Here is a 22,250-nt window from a genome sequence, read left to right on the forward strand (position 1 = left end):
TGGAGCTGCCTTCTTATTTCTACAAACTCACGTCACAGTTTTCTGCTGCTGAAAAGGTGAAATTTCCTACAGGAAGTGCAACCTTGCAGAATCTACATAGTTGTCTTGGGGTGCAGAAGGTGCAAATTTGAAACAAGAGACCGCAGGGTGTTCCCCCTTTGTTGATGAGGATGTCACTTCCTAGGTGCCTCTTTTGGGCCTGCCTGCAACTGGTATTCTTATCAGCACCAATTGCTTTTGGTGCCAGGTGGCATGCAGTCAGCAGTGTCAGAAATCACGCGTATGAAAAGTACTAGAAAAGGTTATCAGTGAGGTAGCTGTTTTATGTTCTCTCCCTAATCTGTTGAGCAAAATGCAGGGAATAACCGAACATTTGGTCAGCCCAAAGGACTTCAGCATGTGCCACTTTTTTGGCAGATATATACAATAAATTGATATGTTTTATGCCACCCAGTTAAAGCTATATCTCAATACAAGAGGTTCTGTAAATATGTGATGAAAATAATACTCCCTTAATTGCATATTATAGATAAATTTGCCCAGAATTTAAGCTTTTTGCCTGAGTTGAGTGAGATGCATTGATATTTTTGTGAGTGTCATGAAGACCAGGCCCATTTTGCAAGGAGCATATCTGTATAACACTTATTTTAACATTCACTTTAGAATTTGCCATTACTAAATGGATAAATTAACCAATGCCTGGAGCTTTTTAATCCTAAAACTAGCCCTATCTGCAAATTCTGCCAAAGATCATGAGCTTGTTCTGCTGGTGGATTCTTTGCTGTGAGACTTGCCTGGCCATAAAAGAAGTGGGGTTGCTTTTGATCTGTCACATTCCCCAGGACAAAAAGGAGTTTTTTGTGTCAACATTTTTAGTGTAGTTTTAGGAGCACAGCATTTTTGCATGGAGGCCTGGCCCAAAGAATCGCCTTCAGAGGTGTGCATCAACTTGATAATGCTGGTGATTGGTTTATATAGACTTTTTCATACTCTGCCCCCCTTTTTTTTGCCCTTTGCCAGCTGCACACCAGCCCTGTATAAGATTGCTTGTCCCAGATACGGGGGCTAAGAGCATTTAACTAGCTTAAGATGGGTCAGAGAGCCAGTAGCTGATCTGAGATTTGAAAAGGTCAGGTCCATGTTCAAGTTCTTCCACCCCTGAACCCCACTGGTCTCTGGTTGTGACTCGGGGTGTGTATAATAGACGCTCTCACTGGTGAGTTTGGGTGTTAGTATTTTCTAGCCCTTCAGCATAAATGCCACTGCTGTTGACTCTGGTGTCCTGGGTTATTAGCTGCCTTATATGAAAATCCTTAAGATTGGAAGGAGCCGCTCTCTGAGATGTATGATGACCCTTCTCCCACTGGTCCCAGCGTTTGCAAGATAGGGAAGCCTGTTTGGCCTATATAGTAACCAAGCCAGTCCCTACCAATGCACAGGGCTCAAACAAGCTCCCTGGCACTAAAGAATTAACTTTCATTTTTAACATATCTATGATTTTCATTAATAAATAACCATAGTGCCAAGCCCTGCATGGTATAAAGAAGACTGGGGCAACTTTCCTGCTTTTAAGGTGATTTTTGTGTGTGTGCTCTTATTTATGGGGCAAGCCTGTACTGGGCCCTGAGCAGTTTACCATTTATCTCTACATTTAAGTTATATTCAGCATTAAAAAAGAGAACAAAAGATTGTTTCTAAAAGTTCTTCAGGGGAGATCTGTTGAGGGGAGGTTGTCTTCTGGCATTTCCCTTTTTACAAAGCCTTTCTCCTGCAATATACCCCTTCGTTTTGCAGATACTCCAGTCTCACTCAGTTTAAATGGGAGGCTGTGGTTGTTTCTGACAGTGCTCGCAAGTCACCTCATTGTGTGTCCATTTGAATTAGATCTTGTGCAGAGAGGGTGCTCTTCTGCAGTGTTTCTGCCCCCTGTAGTGCATGTTCTCCACTTTGTTTACCCTCAAGTGGAGACAGGGGACGCATTTTGGCCGTACTTAACAAAATTCAGTTCAGTTCTCAGCAACTTAAATACATGCATCGTGGGTTTGAACACTTCTTCATTAAGCTTTAAATGCTTTCCGTGTGGAATGGTTTATGCCTAACGTCCTCAGCTTTGCTCAGTTGGAGGGACAAAAGATGTTGCCCTGACAACAGAAGAGCTGCATAAAAGATATTTGTCAGAAGTTGCCCAAATGTGCAGATGAGCAGGTGAACCTGGAAAGTAGGGATATAAATAAATTAATACTTTCTCTGGTGTCTTCTGCTTGCATTCATGTCCAGGCACAAGTGCTGTTTGACATGCTCAAAAACTTACCCTTTTTTCCATCTTCAAAACTTGTCAAGGTGGAAGAACTCTGCCAGTGAAGTGCATTTTTGTTCTACACCAAAAATGAGGATTTGTTTCTTAATTGGTGACTGCAGATGAGGTAACTTTAAAAAAATCCTTTTAGTAGTAGGGAAAGCAGGAATTTTGGTTCTGCAGGGTTTTTTTCTTATCTGCCAATAATTGCTTTAATTTCAAATTAATATCGTCATCCGGTAGCTGTTCACTTGAATCGGCTTCATTTACTTATTGCATACCTAGGCATTTTACATGCCTAAACAACGCAGTGCTGACAGACAGTTTTTAACCCTCCTTTATTCTGGATAGAGTTCATACGGTTGGCTTGTCTCAGTCAACAGGATGGGGGGAAATCCTCCTTGCTACTTATAGGATGACGTACAGGCTTTGGCTGGGATCCAAAAGAGCAACTTTAAGTGTGCCTAAAGGATGGTGTGCGTGCATTCAGTGGGATGTTTGCATAGGGAGTGGTGGGCCATGCCACAAATTGTTGTCAAAACTCTCCATGTGGCATGAAGCCACTGCCCCCCAGCCCAGGGCTATCTCTCCAGGTCAGGCCTTGGAGTTGGGGTCTGTTTTTTCTATATACTACAAGAGTCCTTTCTCTCTGTGGCAGGGGTTTTGTACTCTGCCACACCTTATATTGTTCATGTTTAGCTCCCTTTTTAAAAAAAGTTTTGTTAGTTTAAACAAGTTCTTGATTTGATTGTGAGATGGTGCACTGTGAATCAGAGCTGCCAAGGATCAATACTGGCTGTGAGGCCAAAGCAGCAATAGTGATTGATAAGGTATTCATATACCACCTTTCAGGCAGACCTTAAAAAACAGTTTACATAAAATTATTAAAATAATAAGCACCAAAATGTGAAATTATAAAATAGAAAATACAAGCAACTCTTTGTCACTAAAGAAATGCTATGTGCTGTTTCTCTACTGCCCTCAAGGTGAAATATTCTTCAGAGGCCCCTCTGATGTAGAGATGTAAAATTTGCAGAAATTATGAAAGTGGGGGGGGGGGATTTTTTCTGGTGTTTTTTTTCTGGAAAAAATCAGAAATTTTGTGGAAAATGAAAAATATGCAATACTTAGCACCTTTTACAGATCAAGCCACTTTGTTACTTAAGGGACATATAATGTATCATGTATAACTTGGTATAAGAAAAGTACATTTTATTCAGACAATGATGACACATTTAATTTACTTTTTTAAATCTTTTAATTTATTATTTCAAATGGAGCTACAGGCTGCTGAACTGTAAGGAACCTAGCATCTCTTGCGCTTGCCAGTTTGTGAGGAACAGGCAACAACCAATAAAAGGAACAGGAGACATATCAGTTATGGGGAGGGGAAGCAGTTATGAATTCTGGAAAGCATTAGCCTTCCTCAGTGTCAAGCAGACATAAAGCTCTCGTTTCCTTAAAAAGAGGGATGAAAACTGGGCCTCATGAATGCTACATGAAATTGAGTCAGTCTCGTGTTCAGGTTCTGTTTCTTCATATTTGTCATGTTTATATGGGTCTTCTAAAAATGGAAGATTTTCCTATATTGAAACAAAACTTTGGGGGGGAAACTGGAAAAAATCAGACCCCCCCCCCCATTTTCCTGGGCCTTCATGTCTCTACTCTGGTGGCAGTTGCGGGGAGCAAGAACCTGTCGCTTCTCTTCTCTGTTCCACGTAATCCTTGTTCTCTACATTGATCTGGAATAGCTGCCACCCCCTCAGTCTGTATTTGCACAAATCAGAGTTTTCATTCCACCTGTAAATGTGGATTGAAAAAAGCAAGAAAATCCATGGGCTTCCCAGATTTCTCAGCAGTTGTGATTGTGAACTGTGGCAGGGGAGTTAAGGAGCAACTAACCCTTGTCTGTTCTTGAATGCCACCTTGGACAACAGAGGAAGTGTGTATCCATATGTGTGTGTGGGTATGCATATATGCATACCCACATACACATGTGCACATACACATTTAAATGGAATGCCGCTTGCTCCATGAGATTCTGAGCTGGTCTCCCACCAAGGCACTGACCAGGCCCAGACCCTCTTGGGTTCAGCCAGGCTGTTGCATTGCTTCTCCTCAGACCCTAATCCTGCAGGCTTTATTGATACTCTGTTGTGTCTCCCAGCCTAGGACTCTGTGTATGAGCAATTCTGCAAGGGGGCTCTTCTTGGCGCAACCTGGTCCAACATTGGTGCAGTCATGCTGGACCTTTGGTGCAAGCGCAAGGTTGATGTTAGCACTAGAGGATTCTTTCTCACAGATGCTGACCTGTGCAGGTGCCACCTGCTGTATTGCCCTAAGCCCTTTGCAGTTTGCTTTTGACTGAAGCAGCTCAACTAATTTGCACTCATACAGATCTTATCCCTCTGTAGTCCAGGCCTGCCTCCACACAGCTTTGCTAATACAGGAGCATGGGCCATATTTCAGCCCCTGGGGCGTGCAGTGGCTGACCCCGAGTCTTCCTCCTGAGCCTCCCAGAACAGGGTGTTCCTCTTACAGGGACCGCTTGGTGTTTGCAGAGCCTTTGTGAGAAGCCCAAACACCCGAGGTTTCTCTTCTGCTTGGTGAGTCCCTCTGCTTGCCTCTTCCTGTGCTCGGTCTTCACCCAGCCAGTCTTGGCCGCCCTCTGCCCAGAGGACAAGGACTTTGCAGAGTGTGGCTGACTGGGCTGCTGGGAGGGGGTGAAGCGTCCAGGCACAGTCCATGTGTGCGCATTTGTTGAGCCAGCTTCACGTCCTCTGGCACCGGAAGAGATGCCTGAGCTTTGCTTTAGAGCCACAGAGAGTTGATTCCTGCCTCGATCCGCGGAAAAGCGGGAGAAGCACTGAGGGCAGAGAGGCTGTTGTGTAACTTCCACAGAGGTGATAAAAGGAAGCAAGGGGGCCCCACCTCCAGCCCCACACAACAACAGGGTTCCTGTTCAAGGCTTCAGCCCTGTTTGGGCGTTTGTGGATTAAAATGGCCAAATATGACTGAGGACAATGCCATATCTGCATGTTTTCCTGAGGTGACTGCATCATAACGTTGCTTAACACATTTGAGTGGAATGAAATCTGAAAACAAGCATCATTAGGCCTTGAGTGGTTGGTCTGTCTCTGTAAATGTCTGCAGCCTGTAGCAACATTTCTGAGCAAGGTCCTTTCCTACAGAGAAGCATGCAGGGTCTTGTTCTACTAGCCGAGGAGGAAGATGAAGCCTTCCCAGGGTCTTGAAACAGAGGCCTCCAGTTGAGGGTTTTGCTGTTAATCGGGAGACTGCGCCTACTTGTAGCAGCCAGGCGCTGCTATTGCTCTTGAAAACTGAGCCGCGGCGGCCTCCTCCCACTACGCACCCTGTGGCCATAGGCGGCTTGTGTGTGCCAAGGAGAGAGCGGAGGGAGTGGGAATGTCAGGGGTCAAGCGGCAGGCCTGCAGGTCAGCTACAGTCACAGACACTGACACGGCAGAAACTGGAGCTCCCGCCTCGAGACGGTTTAACTCTTTCCAGCACTGGTGCTCCCTCAAGGAAAGAGTGGGCTGCCGAGCAGGAACAAAGAGCAGGCTTTGGCTTGTGGTGGGGTCCCTTGTTTGTGCTGCCACTGGAGCTGAGGTCTTTCCATGTCTCCATACTGGAGTTGGAAAGGCCCAAGGATTTGCCCAGCTAGGCTGTGTTGCAGCTTAGCGGTTCCAAAGGCAGACCTTGATGTCGAGAGGATTCTCTTGTGCCGCTCTGCAAGAAGCACAAGCAGCTGCTGGGATAAATCGCCCGTAGCCCTCTTTGTGCAGCCCCTTTCGAGGGATTTATTGGGGGGCCTGGGCTCTAGTCCCCATTTTGCCATGGCCTTGGGCAAGTTGCCTTCTTCCAGTCAGTAAAATGGGACTAATAATGACCTTTTCCCAAATGCAATGAAGTTTGTAAAGCATATTGCAAATGCAATGTGGCAAATAATCCATAGTAGTCTCAGTGTGCTCCTTTGCCCCTCACATTGAATATACTCTTAGAGACAGGGAGAAAAATGGGGACACTCTTAATATGGTTTTGGAGATCTTAAAGCATACTATGGGACTGTGTGGCTTCTCCAGGAGAGACAGAGCCTAATTTGAGCCATCCGTCCTGACTGACTTGGTTTCCCCCCCCCCCACATGCTTTTTGTGCAGGAAATGCACAATGGGGATGCGGACGCCTTTCTCCACCAAGGGAAGCTTCAGCTGCACCTCTGTTGCTCTTTTCCCCCCCTAAGCAGTCAGGCAGCAGAGGTTTGTTGCTGGGAAAATGCCATTCTTCTCCCAGAGATCATGTCTGACACTGCTGATGCAATTGCCATTTGGAACCTGCGTGCCCGAGTGTTGGATGGTGCTCCGACACCTCTGGGACCAGCAGGATGTTGCCCACTTGCCCTAAAAATGCTGGCTGGCATTTTGTAATAAAAGAAAACCTTTTCAACACGTAACTACATTTAGGGATTGCGCATGCTCCCACTGTAGCACTCAGAGTAGGGCGTGTTCCTTTCTCTGTCTCCTCCCACTTTCACGGTTGATCTCTCACCACCCCAGGTTCTTGGGGTGTGACTGGGGCATACAGTGTGCATTATGGGGTGGTCTCAGAGGCTGATTCAGGCTCATTGGTACTTTTCCTACCTAGCATAGACTCCCAGCCTCAGATGGGCCAGTCGGAGCGAAGTGCTGGTCCTTAAGTGCTGTGTTGGGAAGCTGACTTTTTCTCCATAGTGGTTGTTGGTTGTTTTAATCTAGGTGTCTCCTCCCAGAAATCCACACAAAAAACAGTGTTAAAAACATAGAATCATAGAATCATAGAGTTGGAAGGGGCCTTGTAGGCCATCGAGTCCAACCCCCTGCTCACAGCAGGAAATCCACAGCTAGAGCATCTCCCGCAGATAGCTGTCCAGCCTCTGCTTGAAGACATCCAGCGAAGGGGATCCCACCACCTTCCTAGGCAGTTGGTTCCATTGCCGAACTGCCCTTACTGTCAAGAAGTTCCTTAAAATGTCCAATCTGAATCTACGCTCCTGCAACTTAAAACCATTAGACCTAGTCCTACCCTCTGGGGCAGCAGAGAACAAATCTGTACCCTCCTCTATGTGACAGCCCTTCAGGTACTTAAAGAGTGTAATCATGTCGCCCCTCAGCCTTCTCTTCACCAGACTGAACATGCCAAGTTCCTTCAACCTTTCCTCATAAGACTTGTTCTCCATACTGGCTATCATCCTTGTCGCCCTCTTCTGAACCCACTCTAACTTGTCTATATCTTTCTTAAAATGAGGCGCCCAGAACTGAACGCAGTATTCCAGATGAGGCCTGACTAATGCAGAATATAGTGGGACTATTACTTCCCTCGACCTGGAAACTATAGCTCTGTTTATGCAGCCCAAAACCGTGTTTGCCTTTTTTGGCGCAGCATCACACTGCTGGGTCATGTTCAACTTGCGATCCACTACAATTCCAAGGTCCTTCTCACACGCACTACTGCTAAGCTGGGTATTTCCCATCCTGTACCAGTGCATTTTGTTTTTGTGGCCTAAATGCAGAATCCTGCATTTGTCTTTATTGAATGTCATTTTATTAATTTCAGCCCAATTTTCTAGTCTATCCAGGTCCCTTTGGATTTTATTCCTGTCTTCCATTGTGTTAGCTATTCCTCCCAGTTTCGTATCATCCGCAAATTTCATAAGGCTTCCCTCCACCCCATCATCTAAGTCATTGATAAAAATGTTGAAGAGTATCGGCCCCAGGACAGAACCCTGTGGCACTCCACTCGAAACCTCCTTCCAGTCCGAAGCAGAGCCACCGACGACCACTCTTTGAGTACGGTTTTCCAACCCGTTGTGAATCCACCTGACAGTATTTCCATGTAGTCCGCATTTGACCAGTTTGCTAATCAAAAGGTCATGGGGGACTTTGTCAAACGCTTTGCTGAAATCTAGATAGATGACATCTACAGCATTTCCACCATCTACTAGGCTAGTGACCCGATTAAAAAAAGTGATGAGATTAGTTTGACAGGATTTTTTCTTGACAAACCCATGCTGGCTCCTTCTAATCACAGCATTGTCATCTAGATAGTTGCCAATGGACTCTTTTATTATCCGTTCTAATATCTTTCCCGGTATTGAAGTCAGACTGACTGGCCTGTGATTCCCCGGATCTTCTTTTTTACCCTTTTTAAAGAGCGGGACGACGTTTGCCCGTCTCCAATCCTCCGGCACCTCTCCCGTTCTCCAGGATTTCTCAAAGATGATGGCAAGAGGTTCCGAGAGTACATCCGCAAGTTCCTTCAATACTCTGGGATGCAGTTCATCAGGTCCTGGAGATTTGAACTCATTTAGGTTAAATAAATATAGAATAGTAGAGTTGGAAGGGGCCTACAAGGCCATCCAGTCCAACCCCCTGCTCAATGCAGGAATCCAAATCAAAGCATTCCCGACAGGTGGCTGTCCAGCTGCTTCTTGAAGGCCTCCAGTGTCGGAGAGCCCACTATCTCTCCAGATACAACACAGACAAAAAGGTGGTCAAAACCATAGAACAAATGCCCCAAAGTATCTTCAGCTGCTCCAGAAAATTAAGACTCCTACGTCTGGAAGACTAAAAATGTCTTTGCTTGATACCAAAAAGGTGTCAACATTGGCACCAGGCAAACCTCCTTGGGGGGAGCATTCTGCAGACGGAGGGACCGCTGCTGACAAGGCCCATTCTCAGCCTCCTGCCTGAGGGGGCACACGACAAGGGCATGCGAAAACGTCGATTTTCCAACTTCTTAAATCACTTTGCACAGTAGATGGATTTGGGCAGGCTCATATGGGGAAAGACATTCCACAAGATACTGAGGTCGTGAGCCGTAGAAGGCTTAATAGATTAAAAGCAGCACTTCGAGTTGGGCCCAGAAACAAATTGGCAGCTGGAATAGATATTAGGCACTCCAACCTCATGGCTCATTAGTAATCTGGCTACTGAACTCTGCACCAACTACCGTTTCTCAGCCGTCTTCAAAGGCAGCCCCTTGTGTAACACCTTGCAGTAATAGGTTGTCAGGGCACAGTCGGCTGAAGCCAGATGTTCAAAGCTCTTCCTAGTCACTGCTGTAACTTGGGTTTGTGCTGCAGTTGCATTTTCCTGTGTATCCATTTTTCTGAGGTGTCTTTTTCCTCCAAGGTCCTAGTCCATAATGTCCTGGTTCTTGGTATGAGAGGTCGACAGGAACAGTTGGTGATGCATCTGCAAACTGCATCCTATACAGTCTGCAGATGTGGTGGGGCACTGAAAAGAGGTAATGGGGCAGAAATCTCAGGGGAAATGTTCTGTCAAGGCAGTGCGGTTCAGAGGCTCCTGCTTTGGTTTGGAAAGTTAGGTAAAAATATATTTTATGTCACTTTGCATAGCAGTTGGCCACTGTGAGAACAGGATGCTGGACTAAATCCAGCGGGCTCTTCTTATGTTCTTTTATGTTCTTAAAGTGGCTCACAAAGGTTAGAATACAAAATAATTCAACAAAATGCAATCACAGACTGATTTAAGAATGGTCCGATATGAAACAACATGTTCAAATAGGAGAAGGCACTGCTAATCAAGGCGCAGCTGCTGAACCAACCAGGGCTGCGGAGTCGGTATGTCAAACCTTCAACTCTGATTCCAACTCCTTTATTTTTCTACTGTCCGACTCCGACTCCATAAATGGCAAATGTATATTAATTTATTAATAGTAATAAATTAATATTAATATATTAATTTTATTTTGGAGTTGGAGTCGGTACATTTCTACCGACTCCGACTCCACCCAAAATTGCTTCCAACTCCGACTCCACAGCCCTGGAACCAACATGCAAAAGTTCCAGGGATGCATCACTCAGCTTTTGGTTCAATCAGTGTGATGAGCTCATCTTGTCTGTAACATCCACCTGGCAGAGTGCAACAGGAGCCCCTGAAGAAAGTGTGTCCCTTTCTGCTCTTCTTGCGCAAGTTTGTATTGCCCATGTGCAGTCGAGCATGCTGGCCTCTCTTGGCTTTACACAAGCCAAGTTACAGACGGGGCAATGTCTGGCTTCCTCTGACTGGCAACAGCTCTCCAGGGTTTCAGACAAGGAATCTCTCCCAGCCCTGCCTGGAGATGCTGAGGATTTAATCCGGGACCTTCTGCAGACAAGGTAGATGTTCTGCCACTGAGCTGTGGCCCCTCCCCTTATTAGGCTGGCAAGCTGCTTGCCTTGCTTTGTCAGCTCGGTTTATTTAGTGAGCCATCCATGAGTGCAGACTTGCCAAAGGTGCATTCCATGACTGGGACAATGTTCCACCTGTGGCGTGCTCTCTTAAAAGTAGCTGAAGCTGTTCAGTGACGAGCAAAATTTCACAATGGGTTGATTGGTATCCTCAGTGGGTGGGGAACATTTGGGCAGGAAGAAAGTCAAGGGCATGAATGGACGTTGCAGGCATTAGTCATCCTTTGTAGGTTTTACTTCTGTCAAGAACTGGCAGTTTACTTTAGGTGGATTGGATATTTAAACTGGGTTTGTTGCTGTTGTAGTCTCTCCTGGACTGGTAGGTACTAAACCGAGAATTGGAGGTGGTTTGGGTTAACCAGTACTGAAGAGTTCTGGGTTAAGACAAAGCACTTGCTGGGTATTGGAGTCCCTTTGATTTCTGCTATGGGATACGAGAGAAGGTGAATGGACAGAACTGGAGTAAATGAGCGGAGTCTTTGCTGGGGCACCCTTTTGACAAGAGACCACCCAATTCAATTTGGGGGGCTGCTTCCTAGATGTTGAACGTGGCCATGGAGCTTGATAGACAAATGTTGCTCCATTGCAGGAGAGGCTCAAGACATCTTTCCGAGGCATTGGTTTATGTAATTTGGCCTTGCGTTGCTGGTGTGTGTGTTTTAACTGTGTGTATGTGGAGGGGTTCTGAGCAAGCTTGGGATGGTGGCATGGAGGGTGGGGGCAATCTGTGGTCCTATTCAGAATCCCTTTCCCTGCACCTTCTATTTGCACTGGGAGGAAAGCTCCTGTGGGGGACCATTTTAATTGGGGCAAAGGATTAAAGTCACTATTCTCCTTTGACATGGTCCCAATTCAGCCCCTTTGCACCAGCGATTCTTTTTTAAAGAAAAGAAAAAAACAGCCACGCAAGGCCGTTCCACATTACCTTGGTGTGGCCTGTTGACCACAGAAGTACTAGCTGGTTCTGTGTGTGCTGCAGATTGGACTCTGTACCAGCAGTGCTGTGTGAGTGGCCCAAGACTCTGTTCTCGGGGCTCTTAACTGGACGAAGGTGGAAATGTACTCTGCACTTGCTGATGTCCGAGCGAGTGAAGATCACTTGCCTGCATTGTGTCCTCCTTTCCATTGTCAACAAAGCAGCCTGTGGAAAGCAATAGGTTTTCCTCTTTTTCCCCACTTGGAGCCAATCAGAGCGTGGGCCGTGCCTGCCACTTGGCAGGAAATGTCCCGCTTATTTCTAGGGTGATTAACATAGGAACACAGGAAGCCGTCTTCTACAAAGTCAGGCCCTTGGTCGATCTAGCTCAGTGTTTCCTACACCAGGTTTCCCAAACTGTGGTCCACAGACCACTAGTGGCCCATGAACTTCATTCAGTTGGTCCACAGTGTATTTGTAAAAACAATTGAAAATCATACCGCATCTAGCACAGCACATTACAACTGCTGCAGCAGGCAGAGAAATCATTAAGCAGTCTGCCAAGAAACTCAGCAATTTTCAAGTGGCCTGTGGGGGGGGGGAAGCTGGGGGACCTCTGGTCTACACTACTGGCCGTGGCTGTCCAGGATTTCAGGCAAGAGATCCCTCCCTGGATCCCTTCCTGAGATGCCATTGGGGATTGACTCAGGGACCTTCTCCTCTTCCACTGAGCTGCAGCCCTTCCCCAAGAGTGTCGCCTTCTGGCCATGGATGTGGGGGTGGGGGTGTGCACGCAATCACGCACATGTGAAGGGAGACAAAACCAAAGACATTTGGTTTGGGTGCAGATGGTGCACGCAGGCAATTTAAGAAGCCAGTCTTAAATACAGAGTGACTGTCCACTGATAGCCAGGTCTTCTGTGTTGCTGAGCCACTTTAGACTTCTGAACTTGCACATTTTGCATCCTCTCTGTCTGGTGCACAACTTCAAGAATAGGTGGCTGTGCAAATGCTGGTGAAGCCTGTTGTGGGGGGGGCTTGAGTTATAGTGAAGCAAGTAATCCTCCTTAATTGCTTCCTCCCTCTTCTGCTTCTGCCTGCCCGGGGTGTCGCAGGCTTTCTCCTCCAGCGGTGCCAGCTGCCCCCTGCTCCTGCAGAAGCCCTCCCCGGGGTGGCAGGTGAGTGAGGTAGCATCCCCCATTTGCTCCTTCCAGAGGGCCGTAGAGGTTGCGTGGCAGAGCCCTGGTCTCAGGCTCAGTCCCCAGTGGCACCACCAGGTTGGGCTGGGAATGTCCCTGCCTGAACCCCTGAGAGCTGTTGCTGCCAGTCAGTGTAGACCGTAGTAAGCAAGAAGGACCAGTGCTGTGACTCGGGCAAGGCAGCTTCCTCCGTTCCAAGGGGGAAAACACTCCCTCATGTTTGCCCTCCTGCTGCCTTTGCCAGCCTTCCGCTCTGGGTGGAAAAGCAGCCCAAACGTACTTAGTAGGAACGTGACCTTAAAGGTGTTGCGGCTCCCAGCAGGTCCCTTGTCTGTGCTCTCTGGCTTTTTCCAAGAAAAGCCACAGGTCTTGGCACTCAAGAAACAAAACAAACATCTTTGCAACATGGCCTGCTACAAGCTCTCTTTCGAATCCCAGGCCCCTCCATTAATCATCCTGTCTGTGGAGGAGGAGCCTTTGAAGATCAGAGGACGTTTGCCAGGGCTGATGAGCGGATGCAGAAGGGGCGGGCACAGAGAGACAGCACGGGGGATAAATGGCCTCTTTCCCAATGTCTCGCCTGGGCGGGGGGGAGGTCCCTGCCAGGCTTCCCTCCCTCCCTCCGTAGTGAATGATGATGGCTGACACTGTGATGACTGGGGGGGGGAGGCAGGAGTGCCTCACCATGTCTGTGGAAGAGCCTTTTGCTTTCTCGAGAATGTTTTTCTACAGAGCGAGTGGCATGGCTATGTAAATGCTTCTCACTGGCCTTTGGAGTGCATCCAGCCACTGCTTCAGATGTGGCTCTCATTGTGGACTTAGGGTGTGCCGAGCTCACGGGAGGGTCAAAAATCCAGGTTTTAAAGCATGCACTTACTTAAGCACCACACGTGTCTTCAGCACTGATCTGAGCAACAGCAGAATCATCTCCGTCCAGGACCTGGAGGCTGATCATGGCAAGAGGGAGAGATGGCTTGCAATAGCCGCTAGTCGTTATGGCGGCATGCCCCCTCCAGTTGCCAAGGAGCACAAACAAGAGGGCTATCTACGCCTTGTTCCTCACTCCCACTCCTCCCCTGGACAGGTTCTGGGTCGCTCGTCTGCTGTGCCCACTGGCCTGTGCGTGCTGTTGTTTAATGCCAGATCGGTACACAATTAAGACCACACTCATCTGTGATTTGATCATGGATGAGGGTGCCGATCTGATGTGCATTACCGAGACCTGGGTGGGTGAGCTGGGAGGAGTTGACCTGATCCAGCTTTGCCCACCTGGATACTAAGTGGAACACCAGCAGAGGCTGCAGGGACGGGTGGGGGGAGGAGTTGCTGTGGTCTACAGAACTTCCATCTGTCACCAGGAAGCCACTCTGTCCTGGAGCTGGGTGTGAGGGCCTGCACCTGGTGTCAGGCTGAGGAGACAGGAAACTAGAATTGCTGCTGGTGTACCGTCCATCCAGCTGTCCGGCAGCTTCTCTGACTGAGCTGGCGGAGGCCATCTCAGCTGTGGTATTGGAGGAGCCCAGAACGATAGTGCTGGGTGATTTCAATGTCCGTGCTGAGGCTGCCTCTAGTGTTTCGGCTTGGGACTTTATGGCCTTCATGACGACCATGGGGCTGTCTCAAGTTGTCACCGGCCCAATGCATAGGGCAGGGCACACCCTCGATTTGGTTTTTGCTCCAGATGGAGGAAGGGGTGGTCTGGAGATGGGGGGATGTTACCCTGTTGTTATGGTCAGATCACATCCTGGCAAAGTTTGGACTTACAGCTCTGATCCTCCCCTGCAGGGTGGTGGACGATGGTCCGCCCTTGGAGACTAATGGAATCCACTGGGTTCCTGAATACCCCGGGTGGTGGTTTTCAAGTAGATAGAGCAGGTGACCCCGTTGAAGCTCTTGTCACACTGGAACAACGAGATGCGTTGGGCTTTTAACACAGTTGCCCCTGAGCACCCTCTCTGGCATTATGGTATACAAAGGGCAATGAAACCGGTCCAATGACGGCTACAGCACAAGTGGCGAAAGACATGCTGTGAGGCTGACCAGGCACAAGTGAGACAACATAACCATGCCCACTGTGTGGCATTGAGGGCAGTGAAGAAGGCCCACTTCTCTGCCTCCACTACATTCTCAAGTAACAGTCCAGTGGAGCTTTTTTGTATTGTCTCGAATCTGTTAACAGCTGCTTCAGGAAATGGAATTTTAGACCCTTCAGAGACCCTCTGTGAATTGTTTGCAAAGCACTTTGAGGATAAAGTTGCTCACCTCCGTAGCAATCTTGACACCCCATCCACATTTGCTATAGTCCCTAGTGAGGTGTCCAGTGCAACGTTGGCTGTAATTTCTTGGGATTCATTTCAGTAGATACAGCCTGATGATGTGGACAAGGTGCTTGCGATGATGTGGCCAGCAGCGTGTCCTCTCCACCCTTGCCCTTCTTGGCTTATTAAAGCTTGCCAAGGGGGTTGGACCAAGAGGATCCAGGGTGTGGTCAATGCATCATTGCAGGAGGGAGTGGTTCCAGCCACCCAGGCTGCCAGCGTGGAGGCTGTGAAAGTGCTGGATGAAATCCTGCTGCAATGGAGCATGTCTGTGCCTGTAGATGTGATGCCTGGTGAGTTTGATCCCACCAACTACACTTTGCCCCAGCAGATTACTCAACACGGCAGCTGGGTACCAGCCCTTACCAAGCTAACATTGATGGTGTCAGGTAAAGGCAGCTTTTCTAGCTTCTTAAGATGCAGCAGTAACGCTGCCCTACCATCTCCAGAGTGCTTTCAGGGGTTCAAAGCAGACCATGGAAGCGATGTTTGCAGCTTCTCCACCATCCCTGCATTTGAAAGCGTTATAAGAAGATGCTACCAGACTGGGACTCTGAGCAACATCGTGGGATTTCTAGTGGGTTACTAGGCGCCAAGTGAAACTTGTCAGAATTCTCCTCTTATTTTTGCTATTGCCAGAAAGCATAAGGTTGCCTGCCAAGAGATACAATGTTGCTGTGTTCATGATATTGAAAAGTTATTTTTGTTTGCTGTTATATTTTAATGTTACATTGTTTTATTATTTTTTGTTATTAGGAAATTGTTTTTGCAATTGTTGTTTTTGAGATGTACTTCTGTTCACCTCGTTGTAAGCCACTTTGAGCACAATTGTTTTGTGGAAAGGTGGCATACAAATAAAAGGATGCATGATGAATGAATGAATGAAAGAGGTGGTGATCTAACCACTCCTGAAGAAGCCCACCCTGGACCCATTGATTTGTGCCAACTACCCCCTTTTTAGGGAAGGTGATTGAGAAGGTTGTAGTGCAGCAAGTTCAAGTACTCTTGAATGAAACAGATTATATGACCCGTTCCGATCTGGATTCAGGCCTGGTTATGGGACTGAATCAGCCTTGGTTGCCCTGAAGGGTGACCTTCTCTGGAGATAGCAGGGAGAGTGCGATCCTGTTATTCTTTCTTGATTTTCCTGTGGCTTTTGATACTATTAATTTTGGGGCCAAACAAGAGATGGATTGACTCTATAAAGGAAACCACAGACTTGAACTTACAAGATCTGAACAGGGTGGTTCATGACAGATGCTATTGGAGGTCGCTGATTCATAGGGTCGCCATAAGTTGAAATCGACTTGAAGGCACATAACAGCAACAGTGCTTCTGAGCTGACTTGGTATCAGAGGCACTGTTTTATAGTGGTGCTAGTCCAATCTTTGGGGTTGGTTTCAGAGAATAGCATTGGATGATCGTCACTTTGCCCCCTGGCAGTTGTGCTGTGGAGTGCCACAGGGTACCATCTTGTCCCCAATGCTGTTTAACATCTATATGAAGCCCTTGGGAGCAGTTATCAGGAGATTTGGGGTGAGGTGTCAGCAGTACGCTGATGATACCCAGCTCTATTTCTCTGTAACATCTGAATCGGGAGAGGCCGTGCAAGCCCTAGACCGCTGCCTGGACTCAGTGGTGGGCTGGATGAGGCCAATAAAATGAGTCTGAATCCTAGCAAGATGGAGGCGCTGTGGGTTGGTGGTTCCCGAGTGCGGATAATTGTTCAGTTGCCTGCTTTGGATGTGGTTGTACTTCCTCTGTAAGAGCAGGTCCATAGTCTGGGGGTGCTCCTGGATCCATCTTTGTCACTAGAGGCCCAGGTGACCTCAATGGCTAGGAGTGCCTTTTACCAGCTTCGGCTGGTAAGACAGCTGCGGCTGTTTTTGGACCGGAATAGCCTGACCACTGTTGTCCACGCACTGGTAACCTCTAGGCTGGATTACTGTAATGTGCTCTATGTGGGGCTACCCTTGAGGTTGGTCCAGAAGCTGTAGCTGGTGCAAAATGCAGTGGTGCAACTGCTCATTGGAGCAGGACATTGCCAACATGTCGCCCCTCTGCTGAAAGAATTGCACTGGCTGCCCATTAGCTTATGGGTCAAATTCAGGGTTCTGGTTCTGGTGTACAAAACCCTATACAGCTTGGGACCAGAATACCTGAAAGACCGTCTTATCCCTTATATCCCCAGTCGATCACTGCACTCTGCAGGTGAGGGCCTCCTGCAGATACTATCTTATCAGGAAGTTCATTCCACACAACATAGGAAGCGTAGTGGCACCTACTCTTTGAATTCCTTCCCTTTAAATATTAGACAGGTGCCATCTCTGTTATTTTTTTGGTGTCTACTGGATACCTTCCTCTTTCAGCAAACCTTTTAAGTAGAGACCTTATCCCAGTCTGTGTCTGTGCTGGAATTGCTTTTTTTAAAAAATATGTTTTTAAGATGCTTTGTTTTTCACAATGTTTTATAAATATTTTTAGTGTTTTATCACCTGTTTGCTGTTTTGGGCTCCTTTGATGAAGAGGGGCAGAATATAATTTTAATAGTAGTAGTAGTAGTAGTAGTAGTAGTAGTAGTAATGTCCTGCTTGTGGATTACCCAGAGGTCTCTGGGAAGTCATTGTGTCTTCAGCAGGATGTTGGCCTGCCTGTGCTTTTGGTCTTGTTTCCCCCACCCCCAGGTTCTTATGACTGCCCAGGGAGCGAGGGAGTGAGCAAGCAGCCTGTCGGAAGCAACTTGTGAGGAGTGCTGGAGGGGAACAGAAGCCTCCACTTCCAGTTAGAAAAGGGGTGGTGTTCCCCACAGAAACGCCATGGTCATTTTAGATAGTGATGTTGGGGGGGCATATGTTTTGACTAGCACAAGCGATCCTGCCTGTTCTCTTTTCAACGCTTGCTCTGTCAGTGTGAAAGCAGGGTGCACTTGCGGTTGGTGTTCTGTCCTTTGCAGTAGAGTGTTCTATGGTGTGCCCAGAGGCACAGTGAGGCACAGTCCAAACCAATATGTCAAACTGTCACAGGGGAGACTTGGTGAAAAAGATCCTGTCCTGGGGGAATAATTTTGATGGCGCGATGCAGCCCTGGAAGCCTCTCCCAACTCAGGAGAGCTGGGCCCTTGTCGCTGGGGAGGTGGATCCTGGAACGTGGGGCCTGCACCTTCATTGAGGAGCTTCACCGTTGGCTGGCTAGTGAGGGCCGAGCACCATCTGCCAAACCCACGCTGGGCTGGGCGGAAGATGCTGCAGCTCAGCCAAGGGCTGCAGGCGCCTTGCAGGGGCTTTTGCCAGAGCCTTCTGAGAGGTGCAAGGGATGAGCCTTGGGGACAGTCTCCTCCTGCAAGAGCAAACGGACAGCGTTGGCTGGCCCTGACCCTAGACCTTGGCCAGTCGCTTCTTGCCTTGGCTGTGTGGGTGCCTCTGCTCTGCTCCTCTCCGTGGGCTGCAATGCAGCCTCAGTAAGAAAGAGACGGCTTCTGGCCTTCTTGCCGTGTCCCCATTGCCTTCGTCAAGCTGTTGGTCGCCTCTTTGCTCAGCGCTCCTTGCATGGGGTGGTGACGGGTGAGAGGGCACCTTTGCTGGCAGGGGTCATCTCTGAGGAGTTTGCCGCCTTGGGCGATGCTTGCTGCCGCCAATGGCAGAATTCAAAGGATGAGAGACTCTGAGGCTGCCATTGTGAGCAGGTGCTCTGCCGAGGAAGCTCTGCGTTTACCTTTTCCCTCCAGGCAGCACACCATTGCCTCTTCACAGAGCTGCTGTGCAAAAGGGCTGGAGCAGAGCCACCACCTTTAGGGCTCTCCAGAGCATCCAGGCTCAGGATTTGGCAGGGCTGTTTATCTTCTGAAGCTCATCTTCACCTGCTGCCTTGTTGGCTTTTCAGGCTCATCTCTCCCTGCCCACAAGGAAGAGGCTGTGGGGCTAGCAGCCCTCCTTGGCTGCCTGCTTTCTTCTGCAGACCGGGGTGGGGTGGGATGGGGGGGTCTTTAGCCCCACTTCCGCTTTTGCCTTCTGCTGCCTGTAGTCCCCTAGCACCCCCCATTGTTTTTTCAGGTCCTTGCTTTTCTCCCCTGCCCAATGGATGGGCTTCCATTGGGCCTCCATGATTCAGTCTCAGCTGGCATTTTGACCCCTTCCCGAAGCACACACACACACCCGCCATCAGTGGCTTCCTTCTGTCTCCCCCTGGAACTTTTCTCCTTTCAGCCTCCCCTGCGGGCGCTGCTTGTACTTGTCCTGACCTGCATGGGGACTATTTGAGAGTTTTCTCCAGCCAGGCTGGCCTTTCCTTCTCTTGCAGAAGCTGGCCTGTTGGCAATACCACATTTTCCAAAAACTTCATTTACTGAGTTGTTCAAAGGATTCATGAGAAGAATCCTGTTTGGATCAGTGCCACAGGGGCCCATCTAGACCAGGATCCTGTTTCCCTCAGTGGCCAACCAGATGTCTCGGGGATAGGGCTAGCCCTGAACTTACAAGATCTGAACAGATGCTCTTGGAGGTCGCTGATGCATAGGGTTGCCATAAGTCGGGATTGACTTGAAGGCACATCACAACAACAAGATGCTGTATGGTTTTCAAATTATATTTGTATTGCCTCTTTTATTTTCCATCGTGTTTTATTGTTATTACAAAGGGAATTCCATAGAATTCACGTGGTAAGTGTTCTTCACAGACAGGCCATGGGCCAGCTGAATAAAGCCCGTAGATTAACCTGCTGGTCCGCAGGCCACCGTTTGGGAAGCCCTGCTCTGAATACGGTATATACTACCCAGCCAATTGCTGTTGCCACCGAATCCTTCAGCACAGAAAAATAGATGGAGGGAGATGTCACGTGCTGTTTAAAAATGCAGTGAAGCTGTCTGCTTCTGTGGAGACAAGGCTGGGTGGAGCTTGTGGCTGCATTCCACCAGCAGAGGTGGGACCAAAGGATCTGTTGTGGGATCAACTTGGGATCAGTCCTCTGCGAGATCAGGGCATAAGGTTTTTTTTAATAGCAAAACGTGATGCTGCTGTTTTGTGCCCTCTTGTGACCTGGTTGGCTGCTCTTACTGTGCTTGGTTTTGGGTGAAGTTGCAGTGAGGAAATCAAAGGAGAGATCCTGGCATTTTAAAGTGTATTTTTATAGTATTTTATTACTATGTTGTCTTCAGGATGTTGTTTGGTTCTTGTATTGTTTGTATGTTTTTGTTTTTTGAGTTATGGTATTTATTGTATTTATATATTGTGCTTGCTTTTACCTTTTATGTACACCGCCCAGAGAGCCTTCGGGCTTCGGGCGGTATATAAATTAAATAAAATAAATAAATAAAATAAATTGCTCCATCGAGGAGGAGAGAGGCCAGATCTGGCCAAATGGTGGGATATAAATATTAAAATTAAATTGTGTCTACACAGTTTGGAGCAGACCCTGAGATGTGACCCTTCCCCCCCCCCCCCCAAATTCTCCAGTTCTCTGGGAATCCGTCACACAAACAGGCTAAAATATGCATCAGGTTAATTCCTGTAAAACCTGAAACTGGGTGGTGGTGTCACGTTTGACACTCACTCATGGTCCTGAGATCTCTTGAGCTCCACTTAGGACTGTGGAGGAAATGAAGAACTGATTGGGTCAGTTGGAGCCGTGGATCTTCCTGTGCTATCACATTGTGCTGTTTTGAACTGATTCCTTACTCAGGGCAGGGTAGCATGCTATTTTAAAAGTTGCTCTATACAATAATGTAACATAACCTGTGCTTACTTAACTTTGTCCCTTAGGAAAATTGCATTGTGTTCAAGCTCTGGTGAACCTCCAGAGGCCATAGGGCGTTCTAGAACTGTGGAGTGTCCTCTGAGATGCTGCATCCCTGTCATTTAAATCTGATGACAATGTGCACTGGGCAGGGGCAAGGGAGGAAAGAGTCTTGATAAAGGGAGACCGAACCCAGCAGGAGCCGTCGCTATGCCATGAATCTGGAGGAAAATGGAAAAAAGAGTTCCTTTAGAATATCAACCTTTCTCTTTTAAAGAAATTAAGTTTCTATCCCTTATGGCTAGAAATGTATGCTTGAAAGCTTGTGGAGTCCTTGGGGGAATTCCAGAAGGCAGAAGGGCAAACTTGATGTTACCTGTAATGCACAACTGTCACCATCCCCGACTCTTCCCTGTCTCCTGGGAACGTCTGTTTGAAGCAGACGTACAGCGTGATGCCATTGTGCTCAGCTTCTCCACTGCTCTTGCACCACTTAATTGGCCCCTCCTAAGTGTGTGTCTGCAGGTGGGGGAGGGTAGACGCAGTGACATGTCATGCATCTGATTCAGCTGCAGAATGTTCCCAGGAGAGGTACAGAAGAGATGCAGATTGGCCTTCTGCATCAAGGACCATCCCATTTGTCCTGAGGTGGCATTCGAATAAGATTTCCAGTGGTTTGGGGGCAGAGACAAAGCCCCTCCCAAGACTACAAAGCAGAAATCAACTATGCAAGGAAAAAAGCAGGATACATTATGCAAAGAAAGAGAAAAGTACACTTTTCTTGGTGCAAAGTTTGGCTTCCATGGGTGTGGCAATTTACATTCCTTGTGTGGAGAGCCTGCAGCCTGTGGGTTGTGGTGGCATTTGTGATTAGGAACCCCAAGATACATCTTGATCTTGGGGGGAAACAGATGGGGCAGAATCTGCATTTGCTCTCAAATGCAGCCTAGAACACAAGCAGCTTCTTCACAGTGGCTGATGTGTTTCAAGCAGGGGGATGGGGGAGGAGTTCATTCAATTCACTTTTGAAGGTGAACCTGTCTAGTTTGCACTTTACAAACCAATGCATGGCCATCCGTCCCAGTTTGTGCTTCTCCAAACTTTGCAATGTAGTTCTGCAGCAAAGTAATGTGTACAGAAATGCATATACTGGGATAAAGTGTGCATTGAAATACATATATTCATGAAAATAACATTACAAATGCGTTAGAATGGGGGAAATGGCTTTGCAGAAATGTGTATATTGGAAAAATTATATACATATTCAGAGAAATTCACTGATGAATTTTTGTGAGGGTTTTTTAAATTGCAAACTGGTGAGGACATGAGAAAGAACTGAACTTATGCTTAGAAAAATGAAAAACCATAATTGTCAGATTTGCCCACCCTTAGTTCTGGGCATTCTAGCTTGGTCTTCTGCCTTCTTTCCAAGCCGAGGGTGGGTGGGAAGCACGTGGGTAGCCATGTTTCTGCTCCGCTCTCAGATGGGAGTTGCTATATTCATCGCTGCTGGAGCATAGCCTCTTGTGTAGTGCCAGGTTGTGAA

The 22,250-nt window shown here is 47.7% G+C and overlaps 1 protein-coding gene across 1 annotated transcript in view; it reads left to right on the plus strand.

Annotated features, from left to right (window-relative positions):
• Positions 1-22,250, plus strand: part of MN1 (MN1 proto-oncogene, transcriptional regulator) — a 46,111-nt gene that overhangs the window by 17,867 nt on the left and 5,994 nt on the right. The gene's annotated exons all lie outside the window — the stretch shown is intronic.

This window comes from Rhineura floridana, chromosome 19 (assembly GCF_030035675.1).
Source record: "Rhineura floridana isolate rRhiFlo1 chromosome 19, rRhiFlo1.hap2, whole genome shotgun sequence".
Taxonomy (NCBI): Eukaryota; Metazoa; Chordata; class Lepidosauria; order Squamata; family Rhineuridae; genus Rhineura; species Rhineura floridana.